The 21131-nt window shown below is 41.6% G+C and overlaps 1 long non-coding RNA gene across 1 annotated transcript in view; it reads right to left on the bottom strand.

The window, feature by feature from the left end:
- Positions 1 to 13274: 13274 nt before the first annotated feature.
- The window catches only part of LOC146062721 (uncharacterized), a 159443-nt gene continuing 151586 nt past the window's right edge, over positions 13275 to 21131 (bottom strand). The window contains exon 4 of the long non-coding RNA XR_014471487.1: positions 13275 to 14960. This is a non-coding gene — a long non-coding RNA (uncharacterized LOC146062721). The remainder of the gene's footprint in view (positions 14961 to 21131) is intronic.

The following is a 21131-nucleotide window of genomic DNA, read 5'->3' on the forward strand; positions in this document are numbered from 1 at the left end:
ATATGTATATATATATATATATATATATATATATATATATATATATATATATAAAGAGTAAAGAACAAAGTGCGCCCCTAGATAGACTTCCACCACCAACTTTCAATATAGAAAACCGAATTTAGCAAGCTTTTTTTTTAATCACTGTTCAACAGTTTTATTACAATGCTTCATAAAAACAATATATAAAATGCATTTTCATCTTGGAGTATTCAAAAGATTCGGTTCTATATATGAAAGGAAACAGACCCAACGCGTTTCGTCGTTAAAACGACTTCCTCAGGGGTAATATTCCAAATGCATACAGAATACACTTATAGATGAAGTTAAATGCCTCATAAAATGGATCCTTTGAAGATCCTGGTAAAAGGATGCAAGCCTGCATCAATTTCCGTGAATGTCCTTATAGACAGTAAGAGTGAGAACCCCAATTTGAAGGGGAATCAGATATTTTTGAGGGATATCAGATGTATACCAGTGTGTGATCCAGCAGCAGCAAGGCAGGCCTCCTGCTGTGTATACCGGCAGGGTTGGCAGGGTTATATATATATATAGTGACAAGCATCACAAACACAGGGTCACAGGTGACGATTTTGTTGTTTATTCTCAATAGCAGGTTACAGCATAGCAGGTTCAATCCACATGCAGTCAGTATTACAGGCAGTAGTATACAGGCTCTCTCAGCATAGCTCCAATAGTACCTATGCTAACAGCCCTGGACTATCACTCGGGTCAATATTCCACTATCGCGAGCACGGTGACTCTGCCTTGGAAACCCTTATATCAGGAAATCCCAGGTGCTGCTGATTACACCAGGGATTCTGCTACTGCTACCAAAACCTGGTGTGGATCCTCCACATTACTATCATGTGGGGGAATGCTGGGTCTGCCATTTTTAGACATACCAAATTTTAGACATACCTCTGGAGGAGCCCTTCCCCTCTCTGGGCGACCTGTCTGCAGAGACAGGGAAAGATGTATCAGGGCCTGTGCATAGAGGCCTCTGCTGCAATCCCCACTGCTGGCTTCACTTGAGGTCCAGAAGGTAAGCAGCCTTTCTTCCCGCTGCCTTTGTATGCTCCATCTCTTAATCCCCAACTGCAAATTTGTAAGCAGGGATGTGGCGTGGGTGGCTGGTTCTTGAGTAAGTTATGCTACAGATTGTGAAACCTAAAACTGTTTTTAAATGTTATTATGGTTCTATTGTTTCCTTACATTATGCAATGCATGGGGACATGCATAATTCCAGCAGAGAAGTACTGTATGCGGTACCCCAACAACGTAATTAATGTCGATTTGTAAACAAACAATACAATGTGCAATTGTAAATAAACAATTTGTCAGAAGGGGAGAACGTAATCTTTTCAATGGTACCTCATTTATCGATTTTGATTAAATATGAAGGGAGAAGTAGCTGGGCAGGGTCTGTTTTAGGTGTCATGGGGGGGGGGGGGGGCAGAGACTGCACAGTGGTCTATTGCTCCCCCACCCCCAGTGCTGGTAGAGTTATTAGCACGTGGAATCCTCCATGTATTTCATATAATGAGCAGTTACAGTGCAGCAGGAAGGTGGAGCATATATAATTTTTTTCTTCGATTTGTAAACAAACAATACAATGTGCAATTGTAAATGATCAATTCGACAGAAGAGCAGAACTTAATATTTCAAATGGTACCTCATTTGTCAATTTTGTTTAAGTATGAAGGGAACTTCATGAAAAATCACCTTTTAGAAATAATAATAGTAATAATAACAATTATAATAATAAATATATATATATATACATATATATATATATATATATATATATATATATATAAGTGTTGGGTGTTCGGCACTCAGGAATAGATCACAATGCTGAGGTGCCGTCCAGAAGCACAGAGACTCCCTGGATAGCCTTTGGTGAGATTGATAGGCGCCACTCGTCTGACTTTTAAAAATCAAGTTGTATTTGGTGCATAATATCAGGATAGCATAGCAATCATTGTGACAATGTTTCAAGACCCACATGGTCTTTTCATCAGGTCATACATAAGAACATAACTAGTGTGCAGTTTCCAGCAAACAAAAAACTGCACTGCAACAGTTATGTTCTTATGCATGACCTGATGAAATTATTATCACATCTCTGACCAGCCCTCTCTTCTTACCAGAGAAAAGGGCAGGTAACTAGGTTACCTGTAGGAGGCGTAAAAGTATGGGTGGCCTTGTCAAGCTGCAGTACAATAGTGGGGAGTGTCAATCCCCAAGATAGATGTGGAAAAGAAAAAGGGGGGTAGACTGCGCTAGTATCCAATATTTTGCATAATTAATACTTGTATGTATCAAGTACCACTAAAATAGTTTTTTAATCTTTAAAAATTTAAAATAAACAATATAAACATCACAACATTACAAGTCAAATATTGGCCAATGAAAACCTTTAAAATAAGATGAAATAGTTATTATAAGTCCATACGGTACCGTATTTTTGATGGAACAAATAGATTTATTTGGGAGGTCCGTATATGCAGAGTTGGTGTCCTTATTCTTGGATATCCTCACATAGGGCCTTATTCTGATCTGAGCTCAGTACAAATTTGTTTTTAAAATGGGCAAAACCATGTGCACTGCAGGTGGAGCAGATGTAACCTGTGCAAAGAGAATTAAATTTGGGTGGGGTGTGCTGAAACTGAAATCTAAATTGCAGTGTAAAAATTATGCAGCCAGTATTTACCCTGCACAGAAACAAAATAACTCACACAATCCTAACTCTCTCTATACATGTTACATCTGCCCCACCTGTAGTGCACATGGTTTTGCCCATTTTTAGAACAAATTTGTACTGAGCTCAGATCAGAATAAGGCCCATAGTGTTTGCGTGAGTGGGATGTAAGCAGTAGAGCCCCGCTGGCAGTTTTATGTTGGGGATCCGAATTCCTCCTTTGTATATTTGCAAAAAATTAATTAGGGGTTGCCTCTGGGTGATGGTGCTGCCCAGATTAGTGTCCACGATGGTGCAGATCTTCAGAGGATTTGAGATAGGAACACTCTGCTTTGTCTCAGGACTTGTGGGTTCAATCAGTCAGTCATGATAAACCACCAACGCGTTTCACTCCACCAGGGAGCTTTTTCAAGGTGAAAAACATAAAACTGCCAGCGGGGCTCTACTGCTTACGTCCCACTCATGCAAACACTATGGGCCTTATTCTGGTCTGTGCGGACGGAGACGCATATGCGGCTAGGACCGTGCGTCCTAAACCCCGTCTTTCGTACGGATCGCTCACTCCGTCCAAATGCGGTAAGAAGCTGTCCGAACGGACCGCAAGTGTATTTCTCATGAATACACCTCCTCCATCTCAGGGAACCTCCCCCATCATTCGATGGTCGCAGACCATCGAATGCAGGACTGAGTGGTCAGGCAGCTCCCGCAACCTCAGACCACACGGGCATTTCTCTGTGCAAAAGCAGGGATCTGGGCGGGCAGCTGACATCCGGCAATGTCATATGTCCGCCCCCTACAAGTTTTCATTGGCCAATATTTGACTTGTAATGTTGTGATGTTTATATTGTTTATTTTAAATTTTTAAAGATGAAAAAACTATTTTAGTGGTACTTGATACATACAAGTATTAATTATGCAAAATATTGGATACTAGCGCAGTCTACCCCCCTTTTTCTTTTCCACACCTCTCTTCTTACCACCTGTTCCCTCCTAGCACAATCCAACTCCACATCTCCTTACCCCCATTGCCGGTCTGTCAGCTCCTGGGTAAAAAAAAAATCTTAGGGCCATTCCTTCTCCGCGAGCATAACCAGCCCTTGGCTCTTTGAGTCGGTCCTGGTTCTACAAATACAGGGGACAAAACAACTGTGGTTCCCCTAAATTTTCTATACCAGCACCGGACAGGTGCTCTTAGACGGGCAAATCAACCTGACCGCAAAGTCAATTGGGGTCACCTATGTGGTTGACCCCAACTGACTTTGCAGTCAGGCTGATTTGCCTGTTCCCTCCATAGACTTATATGTTAAAGTATTAACATAGATGTCTATGGTGAGAACCAGCCATTTAAATTCATAACATGCGTGTCTATGGAGGAGCACACAGCCTATCAGGCACAGTGCTCCTATGGAGCGCGCTCCTGATAGGATGAGAGGAGTTCCATTGACTGACATCAGTGTTTTTTATTTTTAACCCCAGGATTGTCTACTTTGGTCCGTTTGGGATGCAGCCAATGCTCCATTGAGGGCTGTCATTCATTGGGGCTGCCTGCCACTTCTGTTACCCCATGCGCAGTAAAGTTATGCTGCAAACTTTACATCAACAAAGATCACATCAGTAGTGAGCACCTATGATGGCAGCCCTCCTCTTCACCGATCTCTAGATGTCAGTGAGTATGATCAGGTGTGGGCTCGGATGGGTCACATCATTGGTAGTATCATCGTCCTATTGGGGACTATGAAAAATACCTCAATTTGGCTGCGGAGTGGCAATACAGGGGCCACGCTTGCTCACAAGCTCGGTCCCTGCATGTGATAATTGATAGATCCATGCGATGTAATCGATTATCGCATTGTGGATTAGTCAGATATTATTACAGCACATCCGCATCCTCAGATGATGATGGTGAAAAATGTGCCAATTAGTCTTGTTCCTGAAAATTACCCCTGCACATTTGTTGAAAACTAGTTGTAATCATTTGTATAGCAAAATTACCAAGTGTTAATAAGAAATATAGTTTCCACTAAGATGTTTTGCAATAAATATAAACTAATACAAAAAGATTATTGACCTAGAAAAAAATGTATGGGGGAGATGGTTTAACAGCAGTTGTACAGATTATATGTCTTTACAAAAGAAGCTTCACTATTCTCAAGTGTGTATTAAATTGATAAGTATTCACAAAATGTCTATATACAAAATGAATAGCCTAGCAAATGCTTCATAGACAATGATATTAACTCTGGAAGATCAAGGCAGCTTTCATTTTTAAATAATATACACACCACAGATATGTCTGGTAACACTAATGTGCAGGGAGGGAATTTGGCTTGTGTATTACCCAACAGGCATTGTACAGCTACGGACTGCAGGAGGTAAGGCTAACAAAATTAATATGCAAAGAAGTTTAACACTTGGGACCTATAATTTTCTTCCAAATGGTTTCACTTTAAGGATGAAACAACACAAGATGATACCAATTTATTTAATTTTTTTTTTTCCATAAATAGATAGCACTTTAAAATATAACATAAGACAGCAGGTGGGAATAAGACAAGTGGATATGCAAAGTGGTAGGACTAGGAATTTGATTCCACTAACAATTCACCAAGTGATAGGAGCATGTTGATATATTTAAACATTGAAAAATGCATTTAATTAATGTGTGATTAGCCACAAAGAAGATCTTATATTATGAATCTTGATACTTATTTGATATTCTTCAGGACAAAAGTACATGAAGTATCTTCTTTAAATGAACTTAAATTATGTAGCATTTTTATTATTATTATTATTAGTAGTAGTAGTAGTAGTAGTAGTATGTGTATATACATATACAGCAGCAGTTTTTTTTTTGTTTTTTTTAAAGCCTTTACAAAGGAGTTCTATACATATGTAACATAATAATCATAACAATACAGGTCGAGTATCCCGCATCCGAATATCCGTTATCCGAATTATTCCGAAATACAGACATTCCAGAAAGTGAAATTTTATTTTTTTTTTGCTAAAAACTCACTGGGGACATTTGTAGCAGCATCACTGGGGACATGATATGTAACTGGCACTATATATGTGCAAGACAATGATTGCTTGGCATTCAAATTCAGTGCTGAGATAGTACACACATTTTGTTTCACGTTTTGAAACCTTGTTTTTTGAACAATTAAATATGTTTGTGTGTATTTTATGTGGTAATAAAATATATTTGTGTGTATATTATGTGTTTATACAGCATAAATGCAAGATACTTCAAAATACATCATTGAAATATTAAAATATTCCGAAATACGGAATAATCCATTATCCAAAATTCTCCTGGTCCCGAGCATTTTGGATACGGGATACTTAACCTGTATAAACATTGAGGGGCAGACATATAAGCCTTTGAGAGTTATACATTGGAGAGAAATGAAGTTCCAACCAATCAGCTCCTGTCATTTTTCAAACGCAGCCTATAGCATGGCAGTTTATAGCTGATTGGCTGGTTCTTTTGTCCGTCCACTTTATCTTTAGCCAAGGATTAGTTAAAAAAAACCTCTATCTCTCTCTTCTTTATAAGGGTGGGATGTATTAAAATACATCGCCGCGGGACCGCAACGATGCTAGCGCATATGCATTAACATATGTGGCTAGCATTGCAGTGCGGTGACTGAGGCCCTGTGATGTGGTGTGGGGGGGTTCTCTGTTACCTCCCTGGGCACCTCCTCCTCCCCTCACGCCGGGAAGCCTAAGCAAGCTGTCCCCGGCGACTCCTCCCCCCTGCAGCCGGAAAGACGTCTGGCTGCGTTGATAGGAAGGAGGAGTTTACCTTCCGGGTCCAGGAGGACCTAGAGGAAGGTAAGCCAGGGGGTCGGTATCTGTGGCAGGGGTCGGTGGAGGCGGTGGGTTGCAGCCAGTGTTCCCGCTAAGCTGTGCGCACGTGCACGCGCACACAACTCGACGAGCGTGTGCACAGACATTACAACAGAGCGCACAATGGTCCCTTTTTGCAGTTGTGGACTCAATTAATGTGTGTTTCACCCATTAACTACATTGAGTGCTGTATTTTGAATGATTAAATGTTGAATATCGTTTTGAAGTAAAGTTAAAACAAATGCTGAACGTCATTTTCCAGGTATATATAAGTGACGCACAAAAATTTAAATTACCTTCCAGAGTTGCACAGCCAAAATCTTTTGCTGCACACAGACTTCGTAAAATTAGAGGGAACATTGGTTGCGGCAAAGGTGAAACCGGGGCAACCGGGTGTTAGTACATTTGAAAATGTGGTAAACCCCCCTGTAAATGTGGGTTTTACCGCATTTTTGCCATAGTACATCACGCCCTTACTATCTATAGGCCAGATGTACTCAGATGTACTAAGCTTGAAAAGTGATAAAGTGGAGAATGATAAACCACCAGCCAATCAGCTTCTAAATACAATGTCACATGCTGTGTTTGAAAAATGACAGGTAGTAGCTGATTAGTTGGATGTTTATCACTCTCTATTTTATCACTTTTCAAGCTTAGTACATCTGGCCCTAAGACATAAATAGCAGCTTCAGAGGTGGGGCTACTGCACAGTCCAACATTCAAATAGGCGAGCCACACCAACTACCACCCAAACATAACCAAACATCGCCACCTGGGACTCAATGGCAGTTAGAGTGGCTCCCCTATTTTAGTTTGCGACCGCACTGCAGCCCCACATCTGGAGCTGTTACTGCTTAGTGCATCTCCCCCATAATGATTTATTTAACATGCTCAAATGAAATAAATGTGATATAATAATCTTTGAGATAGAAGCTATGAACATACGCAGCCTAGCGAACAGGTCTGAATCAGACCAAAGAGAAATGTAAATCACAGATGATGTCACAAATCTGGATCAATGCAGAACTGCAGCATAAGAGAACATATAAAGGGGAGAAACATGTTCATCGTCTGCTTTCAGCCATTGTACGTGTTTCTCTGGCAGGCTTTGGCTGTAGGTGTTCTGCATATATTTTATGTATTTTTTTTTGTATTTCTAGAATTAATAGTTTTCCCTAACCATCCCATACAGCAGAATGAGCTATCTGCAATTACCACATCCTTAGTTATACACTATAAACTATACAAAATGATCATTTACAAATACAATGTGAATTGAACTGAAGAAACAAGTGGAACTCAAATATTGGATTACGGCCATTTGAAATTGCTATTGGCTGTGATTTTTCTATTAGCGGGTGAATGTATCCCTAATAGCATAAAATTGGGCTCTCTGTACAAATGGAACCCTCAGTAGAATACAATGAGAATAAAAGTCTTACAAAAAGCCTATTAGTTACAGTAGTTTATCCAGAAATATATAATTTTACAAATCCCTGGACATAATCTTCCAATAAGGATGCAAATATTTCCAAAAGACATATGGGGTGAAATGTAATAGGATGAGGGATTCAGAAAGTAAGAGATTTGGTAAAAAAAAATCATTTTTTTTAAAGCGACAATCATTTACACTGCAAAAACTGTTTGATTTTGAGGTGTAAATGATTGCCGCTTTAAAAAACTGGATATTTCTTACCAAATCTCTCACTTTCTGAATCTCTCATCCTACTAAATTTCACTGTTAGTACTTTATTTTTGTTATTTTGGTCTGCATCTTGTTCCAAACATCTACTCAGAAGTGGATTTTTCAAAAGGCAACCTAGGCGTCTGTCTTGGGCTCTGCAGGTCCCAATGGGCACCATAAAGATGTCCTGGCCATCCAAAACATTCCCAGAGGAGAATTGCGAAACTACCATGTGATGGCATGACTCCCAAAGTCCCTTTGATGTTCTTTGATAGGATAAAAAAATATTTGGACACACAAGATGGTTTCATCCCCTGTATGGGGTAGATGTACTAAGCTTGACAAGTGATAAAACAGAGATTGGAAAACATCAGGCCAATCAGCTCCTAACTGCCATGTTACAGGCTGAGTTTTAAAAATGACAAGAAGAAGCTGATTGGTTGGTAGTTTATCACTCTCCATTTTATCACTTTTCAAGGCCTAGTACATCTCGCCCTATGTGAGCAGTCAGTTTACTTTACATGTGACACAGGTATTAAGCCTACTTCCAAGGGACCTACAGCATGATTCAGATTTGTTTGCAATGCTGATGTTCACAAAGCTGAACACTTATTGATAGACTGTATGTACACGAGCCAAGGTACTTTAACAATGCTGGCTGCAATCAGAAAAAATATAGGGCTATGGATTGTTGGAAGGAGGAGGGCACCAAACCAGTATCTTGCCTTGGGCCCCATCAGGGCCGTCTTAACGTATGGGCTTTAAGGGCAGTTGCCCAGGGGCCTCAGAGTGCTAGGGGCCCAAAGCTTGCCACCTCCCTTGGCAAGGGCCGGGCACCCCCGATCACAGCCTTACCTCACTACCAGCCGCCTTTGTCATAAAGGGCCCCCCAAGCCACTGAGCACCGGCACCCTGCTAACAGTTGACGATGATGCCCGCCGCCCGCCTCACAGTCTGTGGTGCCGGGCCGCCCGCAGAGCATCACTGGGAGTCTGGGAGGGGACAAAGCAACCGCACCATTGAACTGCGGTGGGAGGCGGGTTATCTGCTTCTAAGCTCTGTCTGCTCTCTCTATGTAGTGGGCAGTGGCGCTGGTGTCCCGTCCCAAGTCCTGGCTCGCCTCCACATTCTCACTTCAGTGACAGTCTGTCTGGGTATGATCGGTGCCATGCCAAGGTCTGTGCCACTACTCTTTCCCCTGCATATCTCTACCTCCATTCGTGTCTCAACCCATCCCCTCTCTCCTCTGTGTGATAGCTTTCTTCTGTTTTCATGGTAAACATCAGCCCCTAACCAAAGGCCAGTCTACTTTGCCCCCTATATGGCAAGCGAGCAACCCTCCATATTTTGACATATTTTGCCTCCACTCATCTTTAATGCACCATCCTTCTCTTCTTCCTGCTGTAATGATAAGGGTAAGTTAATACCCTTCAGACTGGCATTATTATTTATTTCACCCACTTACTGGCATGGTTTTGGTAAGGCACCAGCAAGTGATCTAAGTTTTCAGTGCTGCCCAATTTGGAGCCCAGGCTATAACTGATGGGTTCTTGCTGCAGAGCTTTAACAAATTCCTGAAATGCAACCATTGCTGTATAAGGGGAAGTCTGCAGAGCTGATGTCAGTCACAGGTCTCTGCACAGAGAGCACTGCTGGTGGCTGCAGACCTGATTGTTGCTGAGTGCCACAGTCTGCAGATCTAATTGTTGCTGAGTGCCACAGTCTGAGATCTGATTGTTGCTGGGTTAATGGTGAATTTCGCACACTGCAGACTTGATTGTCCCTGAGTGTCACACACTACAGATCTGATTGTTGCTGATTGCCACTGGCGCAAATCTGATTGTTGCTAAGTTAAAGGCTGCAGAATTTATTTTTCAGAGTCAGACTGCTTACTTTTTTTAGAGTAGGGTGTCACAAAGCGCAAAATATTCTTCCCTAGGAATTTGCACAACTTGTATATATATATATGGTCATACACGGTCATCCTGGGAGAAAGCCGATGCTACAGGTGCTGGGGCGTCCCCCAGCTGGCCCGTCCCTGTCTCCCCGCTGGCCCTGCCGGTGACCCCACCGCCCCACTGCATTGCGGGATGGGGGATAGGAGGAGGTAGCTTGTAACTGATGGTGCCTGGGGGCCCATAATGCTCTTAAGATGGCCTTGACTTTGACCTGTAATGGTTTTTATACTATCAAAATGTACATGTAATCTAAAAATGTCTGAGCTGGTATATTCACATTTAGCTACTGTATTAATCTGTCTTTTTGTATTTTGCGTGTTAATTGAATTATGTATCACTTTAAAAAGGAATATAAAACCACACATTATTAAGGTCCGAAAAAAACTAAACTAAAACAGTACAGTACTTTGTAGGATATTCTGTTGTCAGCTATGGTATTGGTTACATATGCATTCATACAGTACATACAGTACATACTGCCACAAAGTATCTACATACTGTACATACTGCCACAAAGAAAAAAGAGTTGTGTGTAGCTTACCATGCAGTAAATACAGCTGGTGTCATTTATTAACAGATATTTATATAGCGCACATTTATCATGTAGGGCTTTACAGAGAATATTAGTCTCTACCTGTCCACATGGACCTCTGATTAGTACCTTCGCTTCACTTGCCAATGCTTCGGGCATACTTTACTATTCCCATTCGGAGTCCACGTGGATGTTTAAGTATGAAAAAAAGCCCAAAATTTAGGAAAAATAAAAAAATAATGTTGATTGTTTCGTATGTCGACCATTTTCATGTCCACCTTTTGCTTGTGCTGATCTTTTGAATGACAACCTTTTTCTCAATGTTGAACTTTTGCATGTTTTTTGGTGAGCTATTGACAGCCAATCACTGACAACTTTGCAGGCCTGGTACAGTATGTGCTGAGTACTAGGGAAAAGTAACTTTCATTTGCTAGTGGAAAGGGTTTCCTTGCAATTACTTCGTTCAGCAACTACAATGAAAGGTATATTTACCAAAGGTTGACTTCAAAATATATATAGTAAAAAATCTCATATTAAGAAATGTATGTTTTAGCCCTGAAAACACATCATCGATTTTGATTGATTTTGTCCATTTTAAATAGATAAAAATCGACCTTTAGTGATTGTACCCCCTAGTGTAAGACATAGGAACATTGGTGTGTTCATGTATTGCTTTATGCACTAATCACAAAATAAGATAAATGATAAACCATATATATATTGAAATATGGCCCAAAAAATGGAAAATGAAGAACTGCTGGAGGACATACAATTAAAAAAATATGCAGCCAAAGCAAATATAGTAAAAACAACATGCCAGAAATTAGAAACTACATATATCAGTGGACAGCGAGATGAACTAAATACAAAAATGCCAACATCAGCAAAGCTAAGTACAGAATCCTGGAGCCTAGGAATTATCATTAAAATATGTTCCTTTTTGACCAATATGATTTTACTTCAATATTTTCTCATTGGTATACAGTATATGTACAATAGATTTTATCTATATATAATGTAATCTAATATTTGGTGGCAATATATAACTAAACACAGCAATAGGATATTTTAGGGAAATGTTTAATATTATTCCAGTAAATATTGACCTCATGCTGCAGGATACATACATGTGATTGACATTAATGCTGTTGACAGTCCTAATATCTGCAGCTTAATGTCCAAGGGACAATATATACACGGCAGAAATGCTATTAACAGCATTTTAGCCATGTATATATTATAATTTAAGCATGTTCATAAAGCATCATGATTAAAGTTGACACAGTTAATATTTCTACTGTGTCAGTATTGTCCAGTTGACATTAAAATTGACCATTGTCATTTAACTACCTCCTAGGTCTGTATTTATGCACAATGCAACATTGTGTACATTTTGCCAATGGAATTTGGCATGACGTTTTTGAAGCCCTACCCCATTTATGGGAACTATATACTAAGCAATTGCAATAAAGAGGATGGAGTACAGAGGTGGGGTAGGTTTGTCCCAGTTGCCCGGAGGCAGGATAAATGTTATTGCCTCTCAAATACCTCAATCAGTAAGGTGTCTGTCACCAGTAAGACAGGTCATGGGTTCTAATACAGGGTGTGACACTTGCAAAATGATGCCAAGAGGGGGAGTCAGCCACAGAAATGATATCAACAGCTTTCAAATAACTGATTTAAACTTGCAGGGGAGGAGAGGTTCCCCTTGGGAGCAGGAGCCCAGTGGCAGATTACTCAATTGCCTCCCAGAGTTACGCCTCTGAAGTACAGACATAGCCACACTAATCCATGGCAAAACTATTGTGTCCATGAATAAGCGGCACAGTGCTTATAGAAATGCATTGGCTATCACCAGATGCATACGCAGTGTGGCATGGTTAAGTGTGTACATTTATTTCTAGATTTTTGTTCTTCAGAAACAATTGTACTATACAGTATGTTGGAATGATAAAGCTATCTTGGAATAATACAGTATCATAATTGTGGCATATATATACAAACTAAGCAAATGTACAACTACTGTAAATTGCAAAATGGTTATTCTACTGCAGTGGTTCCTTAACTCGTCACTTGTTAATGATGTGTAACTATAAGGGGTCATTGTGTACCAATTTTGGAGACTGTTGAATTAAGAAGCGATCAGAGAAACTTAGGGTGAAATTTAATAGGATGTTAGATTCAGAAAGTGAGAGATTTGGTAAGAAATCTCCAGGTTTTATTTTAAATCATTTACACTGAAAACTCAAACTGGTTTTGCAGTGTAAATGATTGCCATTTAAAAAGAACTGGAGCTTTCTTACCAAATCTCTTTCTTTCACACTATTCAATTTTCCCCTTCGTGTGATTATTAAAGGCAATGTGGGAAATTTACTAAGATGGGAGTACTGTTTCAGATGGGATGTTGCTAAGGGAAACCAACCAGATTCTATCTACTATTTTCTAGTAGGTGCTAAATAAATAACAAGTAATATTAATAATATTAATAATTTTATTTATATAGCGCTCTTTCTCCAACAGGACTCAAGGCGCTTAATAGATAGAATGAATATAATACAATACAGGAACAATGAAGTACACAAAAGCTTTTCATAAACAATACTTAAGGGACTCAAGGAAACGCTTGGGAAAATAGGAAGGTCTTGAGTCTGTTTTTGAAGCATTCTAGAGTGGGGGTCTCTTGAACTGTGCGGGGAAGTGAGTTCCATAAAGTTGGAGCTGAATGGCTGAAAGCTCGACCCCCAGATGAATTACGGGAGATCCTAGGTACTGCTAAAAGTCCTTCATATACAGATTGCAGTAATCTGGTGGGACAGTATGGAATTAGAAGCTGCTTCAGTTATCTTGGGCCTTGGTCATGTAGGGCTTTGACACTCAGTAGATTGACCTTGAAAGGATTCACCATTTTATTGGCAGCCAGTGAAGGCAGTAGAAAATGGGAGTAACATTGAGGTCCTATCATAAGGACCACTGTTTTATCAGGATTCAGTCTCAGCCAACTGGCACTCATCCATTCCTGGAGCTCAGCTAGACAGCCAATTAGGGATGTTATTGGGTTTTCAGTGCCCGGAGCAAAGGACAAGTACAGCTGTGTGTCTTCTGCATAGCAGTGGTAGACAAGGCCATGGTGCCTAATTATTTCACCCAGTGGCAGCATGTACACTGCAGAAAGCATGGGGATAATATAGAACCTTGTGGGACACCGCATGGAAATGGCACGGATGAAGATGAGTATACTACAGATGACACTCTCTGTGACCTGCCAGCGCGAAATGATTTAAAGCTGCTTAGTACTGTGCCATGGCCATGCCAAGCCCATGGTCCACATTATCAAATTCTGCAGAGAGATCCAGAAGGATTAAGATTGAACAGTCGCCTCTGTCTCTTGCCATCAGAAGATCGTTTAGCACATATACCAGGGCTGTTTCAGTGCTATATCTTCTCCTGAATCCTGATTGGATCATACATATCATGAGATATCAGGCGGGTTTCCAGTTGATTTGCAACCACATTTTCAATGACTTTTCTTAGAAAAGGAAGGTTTATACCAGTCGGTAGTTGGTCATGCAATCTGGATGTAAATTAGGTTTTTTAAGAAGAGGTCTAACAATTGCTTCCTTTAGAGGTAGATGAAAAATCCCAATTTTTGCAAAGACACGGCCAATTATATCCATGCACCCTATTAGGAGCTTGGTTGGGGCAGGGTCCAGATCACAGGTAGTGGGATGCAAAATCTGGACAATTTCAAAGCTGGTATGTGAGGATAGGTGGCTTACATTGTCTGGCTTCGTAGTTTGGCACTCCTCTGACGGAACTGTGATTCCAGTCCTGATGGAAAATATTTTAGTGAAAAGTATTTAGCAAACTCATTAGAGAGTGTTTCATCAGGCTGCAGGCATGCTGGCTTGCAAAGCATTTCCACTGTTCGGAAAATTTGAGCAGGCCTATTGGCTGCTGCCATGATCTCGGTTAACAGGAACTCTGACTTCTTATGGGTTATTGTCGATTGATATTGCTCAATATACTTTGTTAGTTTTATCTTGTCCTCCAAAAGGTTAGTCTTCCTCCATTGTCTTTCAATTCGATGCCCCCTTTCCTTGAGTTTATTAAGACTGCTGTCAAACCAGGGAGCTTGATGATGTGGTTTAAGACGTAGATTCTGATTGGTTGCCCATAGCAACTTACCATGTGAAATAGTACTCCCATTTAAGGAAATTCCTCCCCATGTATCTGAAAGGACAGATAAGTCGTGGGTGACTAGAATATTTAGATAAAGAAATGAAAACTGACTTATTTTTCATATATAGTTACTACTACCTTGGTTTCATGTCATAAGGGGGTTTATTCTAGTTCATTCTTTCTGACAAAATCCTTCTTAGATGGACAAAACCATGTGCACTGCAGGTGGAGCAGATGTAACATGTGCAGAGAGAATTAGATTTGGGTGAGTTATTTTGTTTCTGTGCAGGGAAAATACTGACTGCATGATTTTACACTGCAATATAGATCTCACTTTGAAGAAAAACCCCACTCAAATCTAATTCTCTCTGCACAAGTTACATCTTCCCCCCCTGCAGTGCACATGGTTTTGTCCATCTAAGAAGGATTTTGTCAGAAAGAATGAACTAGAATAACCCCCAAGATGCATTTAGAGCTCAGTAAAATTAAAAAAGTACATATAAAGTGTTCTGAGAAAATATTGAGAAAGTGTCCCTAGAAATATTATTTAACTTTTTGCATGCTATACAATATGGCATTAATCAGTTTAACATGTAATATATATACAAAGCAATTGATTTTCATTTAATTCTTATCAATGCATATTCATATTAATCCAAAGAATACCTGTATACAGTGTAAAAAAATGTTATTTTGATAAGGAGGTAGTAATTAGTCTATGTAGCTTATTTATGAGAACCAAAGAGGGGTCTGCACAACATGCCCCACAGACTTCTGGGTACTTACAATGAAATATGTGTAAGAGATGAGGTGAAGCAAACTTTACAAATCACTTTAATGATCGTTTCTATAATGTAACCCTATTTGCATCTGGTACTTTTAATTTCTATCTAATAAAGTCTTTTCATTGAATCCCAATGGGCTAGCCATAAATGTTACATTTAATTTTGTATATAATGTGGCTTAAATTAACTTAAAAGCAATAGGAAGAACATGCAGCTCAAACAGATTAGACTGATGTTATGACTTAATGAAACACACTACAGTAAAAATGAATAATTACTTCTCATTAACATAATTGAGGAAATGTAAGGCACATGCAAATGTAATCTGTTACATTTGTCTGATATATAGTGTAAATAGTAAAATGGTTACATTATATAAGGATCATGAGCTTGAACAGATACATTCCACCTGTCAAAATATATCTATTACAAACAATGGGAGTTGTTGACTTTTAGAGCAGTGTAATAAAAAGTTGTGCATGGCTGCTTGGGTTCTAGATGTTATCTTTTGCTAATTCTAAATATGAACTGTAGCTATGGGAAAATATTGACTGATAATAATCGAATGCATCACTTCTGTCTTTAGATGGGTGCATATAGGTCCTCGTTCTGATCTAAATGCTGCCCGACGCACGCACGAAGGGCCGCCCGCCGCAAGCACAGCAAATCTCTCTCTTAAGGGTGACAAGGTCACAATGTCGACACATGCATTAGGTCGCATTGGGAAGGTCGGCAGTCAAAAGATCGACATGGGCCAGATGTATCAAACTTCAAAAAGTGATAAAAAGGAGAGTGATAAACAGCCAGGCAATCAGCTCCTAGCTGCCATGCTACAGGCTGGGTTTGAAAATGACAGGTAAGAGGTGATTGGCTGGTTGTTTATCACTCACCACTTTGTCACTTTTTAAAACTTGATACATCTGGTTCTTAGGGCCAGATGCACTATGCTTCAAAAGTGATAAAATGGAGATTGATAAGCCACCAGCCAATTGACTCCTGTCTGACATTTTTCAAAATGTGACATGGCAGGTAGGAGCTGATTGGCTTGCTGTGTATCACTCTCCATTGTATCACTTAGTGCATTTGTCCCTTAGTATTTAATGTTAAACCCCCTCATACCTCCTGCTTTTTGGGACTCATTTGGGACACTCCCGCTGCCCTGCAAAGTGAAGCGCAGCTGTGTAATGTAGCTGCGATGTCAGTGTGTAGCCAGTACTGTGGTTGGTACTTTAGTTTTTACCTGCCACTGTAGGACACACCCCTAAGTGACAGTAAACACGCCCCTTGGGTAGAATGTGATACGCCCTCTCAACGGTGCACTCCACGATGCTTACAGAGTGATCTATAATGTCCCTGAAACTACTTTCCAAAAATAGGCAAGTGTGTTACAATAGCAGTAACAGTAATACCTGCTGGTATGATGAAGGACATTTGGATTTATTTATATATCTATATTTATGGAATAGGCAATGTCATGAACACCTTGCCATGATATGTTTGCATATAAGTTTAAAAGGACACAACCGCTAGCTAGCTAAACTCCTTTGACACTGAATGGAATCTAATCCCAAGCAATGACAAACCTGGCTCCTGTAGGGTTAGATATACACTGTATTGGAAATTGTAATAACAGCTCCAGGTGATTCATCTGCATTATCTTCCTGTTGTCTCTGGGCTCTGAAACATGAAGTGTGAAAAGCTATTGAGTTTGTGTGTCTTAGTCCTTCCTTTGCACTGCATTTCCCATGTTTTCCCATGAAATAAATTGTGCAGATTGTGAGCAGCACGCTGCTGCATGTTACCGTTACTTGATGGGCGAAATGTAATAGGGTGCGATTTTTTAGACTAAAAAAAAATCGCACCAAATCGCACCTTTAAAAATCGCGTTTTTTGCCGCGAATTCGCATATGTAATGAGATGCGAATTAGCGGCAAAAAAATGCGATTTGCCGCGATTTGCCGCGATTTTTAGTCATGAAAATGTGCGCATTTTTATAAATGCGCTTTTGTGAAAAAAAAAAAAAGTAAAAAAAAAAACGGCGTGGGGTCCCCCCTCCTAAGCATAACCAGCCCCGGGCTCATTGAGCCGGACCTGGTTCCAAAAATACGGGGGGACAAAAAGCATAGGGGTCCCCCGTATTTCTGAAACCAGCCCCGGACTCTTGGACCGGTCCTGGTTCCAAAAATACGGGGGACAAAAAATCTGGGGGTCCCCCGTATTTTGAAACCAGCACCGGGCTCCAACAGCCCGCGGTGTCATGCCACAGCCGGGGGACACTTTTTATACAAGGTCCCCCGGCCAAAACATGAGCACCGTGGCTGGTCAGCCTTGGACGGGGTACCTGGAGGAGTGGGGACCCCCCCAATAAAGGGGTCCCCCCCCCAGGCTTCACCCGTCCAGGGCTGAAGCCCGGGGCTGTCACCGGCGTCCGTGGCCAGTGGACGCCGGCCTGATAGGGTTAAATCCATCATACATATCATTACATTGCTTTTTACCGGCGAACTACAAGTGCCAGCAGACCTCCCCCGCATGCTGGGACTTGGAGAACCACAAGTCCCAGCATGCAGGGCATTAATGGGCCCGCTGGGACTTGTAGTCCACCTGTAAAAAGAATGTTTATAAAAAACACACACACAGAGAAGTACAAGTTTATTACACACACACCTCAATTTTACACCAGCGTAACTTACCATTCCTGGATCCAGCGCTGGTCTGGCTGCTTCACAGCCGGCTCCCCCCGAACTGACAGGCAGCGGGGAGAATCGGCTTTCTCCGTTGCCTGTCACCGGCTTTCTCCGTAGCTTCTGTAGCTCTGTCCCAGTGCTACAGAGGCTGAGAGCGTGATTGGCTGAGCTATGCGTCTCCATGGAGACGCATACTGTAGCTCAGCCAATCACGCTCTCAGCCTCTGTAGCACTGGGACAGAGCTACAGAAGCTACGGAGAAAGCCGGTGACAGGCAACGGAGAAAGCCGATTCTCCCCGCTGCCTGTCAGTTCGGGGGGAGCCGGCTGTGAAGCAGCCAGACCAGCGCTGGATCCAGGAATGGTAAGTTACGCTGGTGTAAAATTGAGGTGTGTGTGTGTGTAATAAACTTGTACTTCTCTGTGTGTGTGTTTTTTATAAACATTCTTTTTACAGGTGGACTACAAGTCCCAGCGGGCCCATTAATGCCCTGCATGCTGGGACTTGTGGTTCTCCAAGTCCCAGCATGCGGGGGAGGTCTGCTGGCACTTGTAGTTCGCCGGTAAAAAGCAATGTAATGATATGTATGATGGATTTAACCCTATCAGGCCGGCGTCCACTGGCCACGGACGCCGGTGACAGCCCCGGGCTTCAGCCCTGGACGGGTGAAGCCTGGGGGGGGGGACCCCTTTATTGGGGGGGTCCCCACTCCTCCAGGTACCCCGTCCAAGGCTGACCAGCCACGGTGCTCATGTTTTGGCCGGGGGACCTTGTATAAAAAGTGTCCCCCGGCTGTGGCATGACACCGCGGGCTGTTGGAGCCCGGTGCTGGTTTCAAAATACGGGGGACCCCCAGATTTTTTGTCCCCCGTATTTTTGGAACCAGGACCGGTCCAAGAGTCCGGGGCTGGTTTCAGAAATACGGGGGACCCCTATGCTTTTTGTCCCCCCGTATTTTTGGAACCAGGTCCGGCTCAATGAGCCCGGGGCTGGTTATGCTTAGGAGGGGGGACCCCACGCCGTTTTTTTTTTTATAAAAACACTTTTACACATTTTTATTAACAGAACCATGCACAGATCTCAATGATCTGTGCATGGTTCTGTCAAATTCGCCTGTCAGAACCTGGTCTATTTTTTTTGCGATTTTTGGTAACATTGACCAAAAATCGCACCCTATTACATTTGCGAGTTGTATACTTTATAATGGGAAAACATCTGGATGCGAATTGAAATGTGACTAAAAATCGCACTTCTAAAAGTGCGATTTCGCGGTAAAAAGTGCGATTTTTTACCGCGATTTTCAACCTATTAAATGTGCGATTTTCGGAAAATGTGCGATTTCGGCCGTTTTTGACCAAAAATCGCACATGTCTAAAAAATCGCACCCTATTACATTTCGCCCAGTATATCCAACCAACTCGAGGAGCCAGGTGGGTCATTGCTTTAGATTAATGACCCTTTGAATCCAAATTCTTTACCTGGAGCTTACAGGCATAGGAACTGAAGAGCACAAAGCAGAAATCAGTCTTCTATAAGGATCTATGTTCCAGTATGTGGTCACAATAGACCGAAAAGAAATCTGAATTTCTGCCTGCAGGAATATACCTTACAGTACATTGAATATATTTCATGTGCAATATAGTAACTGCTGAATGGGGCATTCTATCTGTGTATTTCTGGGTGTGGATTATTAGGTCAACAATCAATTCCGTTGGCCCCAAAGGTTGACATGTATTAGATTGACAGGGTGAAAAGGTCTCAGGGTCAAAAAGTCGACATGAATAAAGTAGAAACAGGTAAAGATCAATATAAGCTTTTAATTTTTTTGGGTGCCAATGTCGACAACTGCTAACATAGACTCCCAAGTAGTGTAACGCTTACAGAGGGAGCCCCTTTCTTTCATTGCTGGCGCTCGCCAGAATGTCCCCACTGACGAGCACTGGCGGAGAGGGACTCCATTAGACTGGGACGCACGAGGGTCTCACATGCACGCGCGTCCCAGTCAGTAGGCTGCTGGGCGGCGGGACCCTGCCCTTCTCCGCTTCAGGGATATGGGCAGGGTTAGGGGGGGTTCGGGGAGGTGGTGGTGGGGAGCTCCATCAGAACGGGTGCATGAGCGTCTCATGCACGCACGCCCCCTTCCGACGGCTGGCTGGCGATTCTATCGCCAGCCCCTGCAAGCATGAGATGGGCTCCATCTGTACATCACATTGCTCCCTTTGGTCTCCATGCTACGGGCTCAGTGTCTTGCTACACTCAGCACACTATTATATTCTCCTTCTATGCCTACATGTATGGTGAAGTCAGTTTTTAAAAAAAATTAAGAAAATTTGATATCGACCTTGTCATGTGTCTACTTTCCTCAAGTCAACCTTTTGACTCGGTTGACCTCTTGACCCTGTTGACATATTGCATGTTGATCTTTCGACCCTGTCAACCTATTGCGTGTTGACATTTGGGGTAGATCTGCTGGCTGTCTATTTAGACACTGTAAATCTATCAACGAGAACCAGTAATTCTGAGTGATGTCAGTGTGATATTTGCATGATGTGTGTGGGGAACTCATAGCATCATGTTTTAATATTTAATAATAATAATAATAATACTTTATATAGCGCTCTTTGTCAACAAGACTGAAGGTACTTTGCTGACATCAAGTAATACAGCAATAAACAAGCCACACAGACAGACGAAAGAAAAATTAGAGTACACATAATGCAGGAGTGGTGTAGGCATTTTGGGTAATAACTTGC

Source organism: Crinia signifera, chromosome 3 (genome assembly GCF_055691185.1).
Source record: "Crinia signifera chromosome 3, ASM5569118v1, whole genome shotgun sequence".
NCBI classification, from domain to species: Eukaryota; Metazoa; Chordata; class Amphibia; order Anura; family Myobatrachidae; genus Crinia; species Crinia signifera.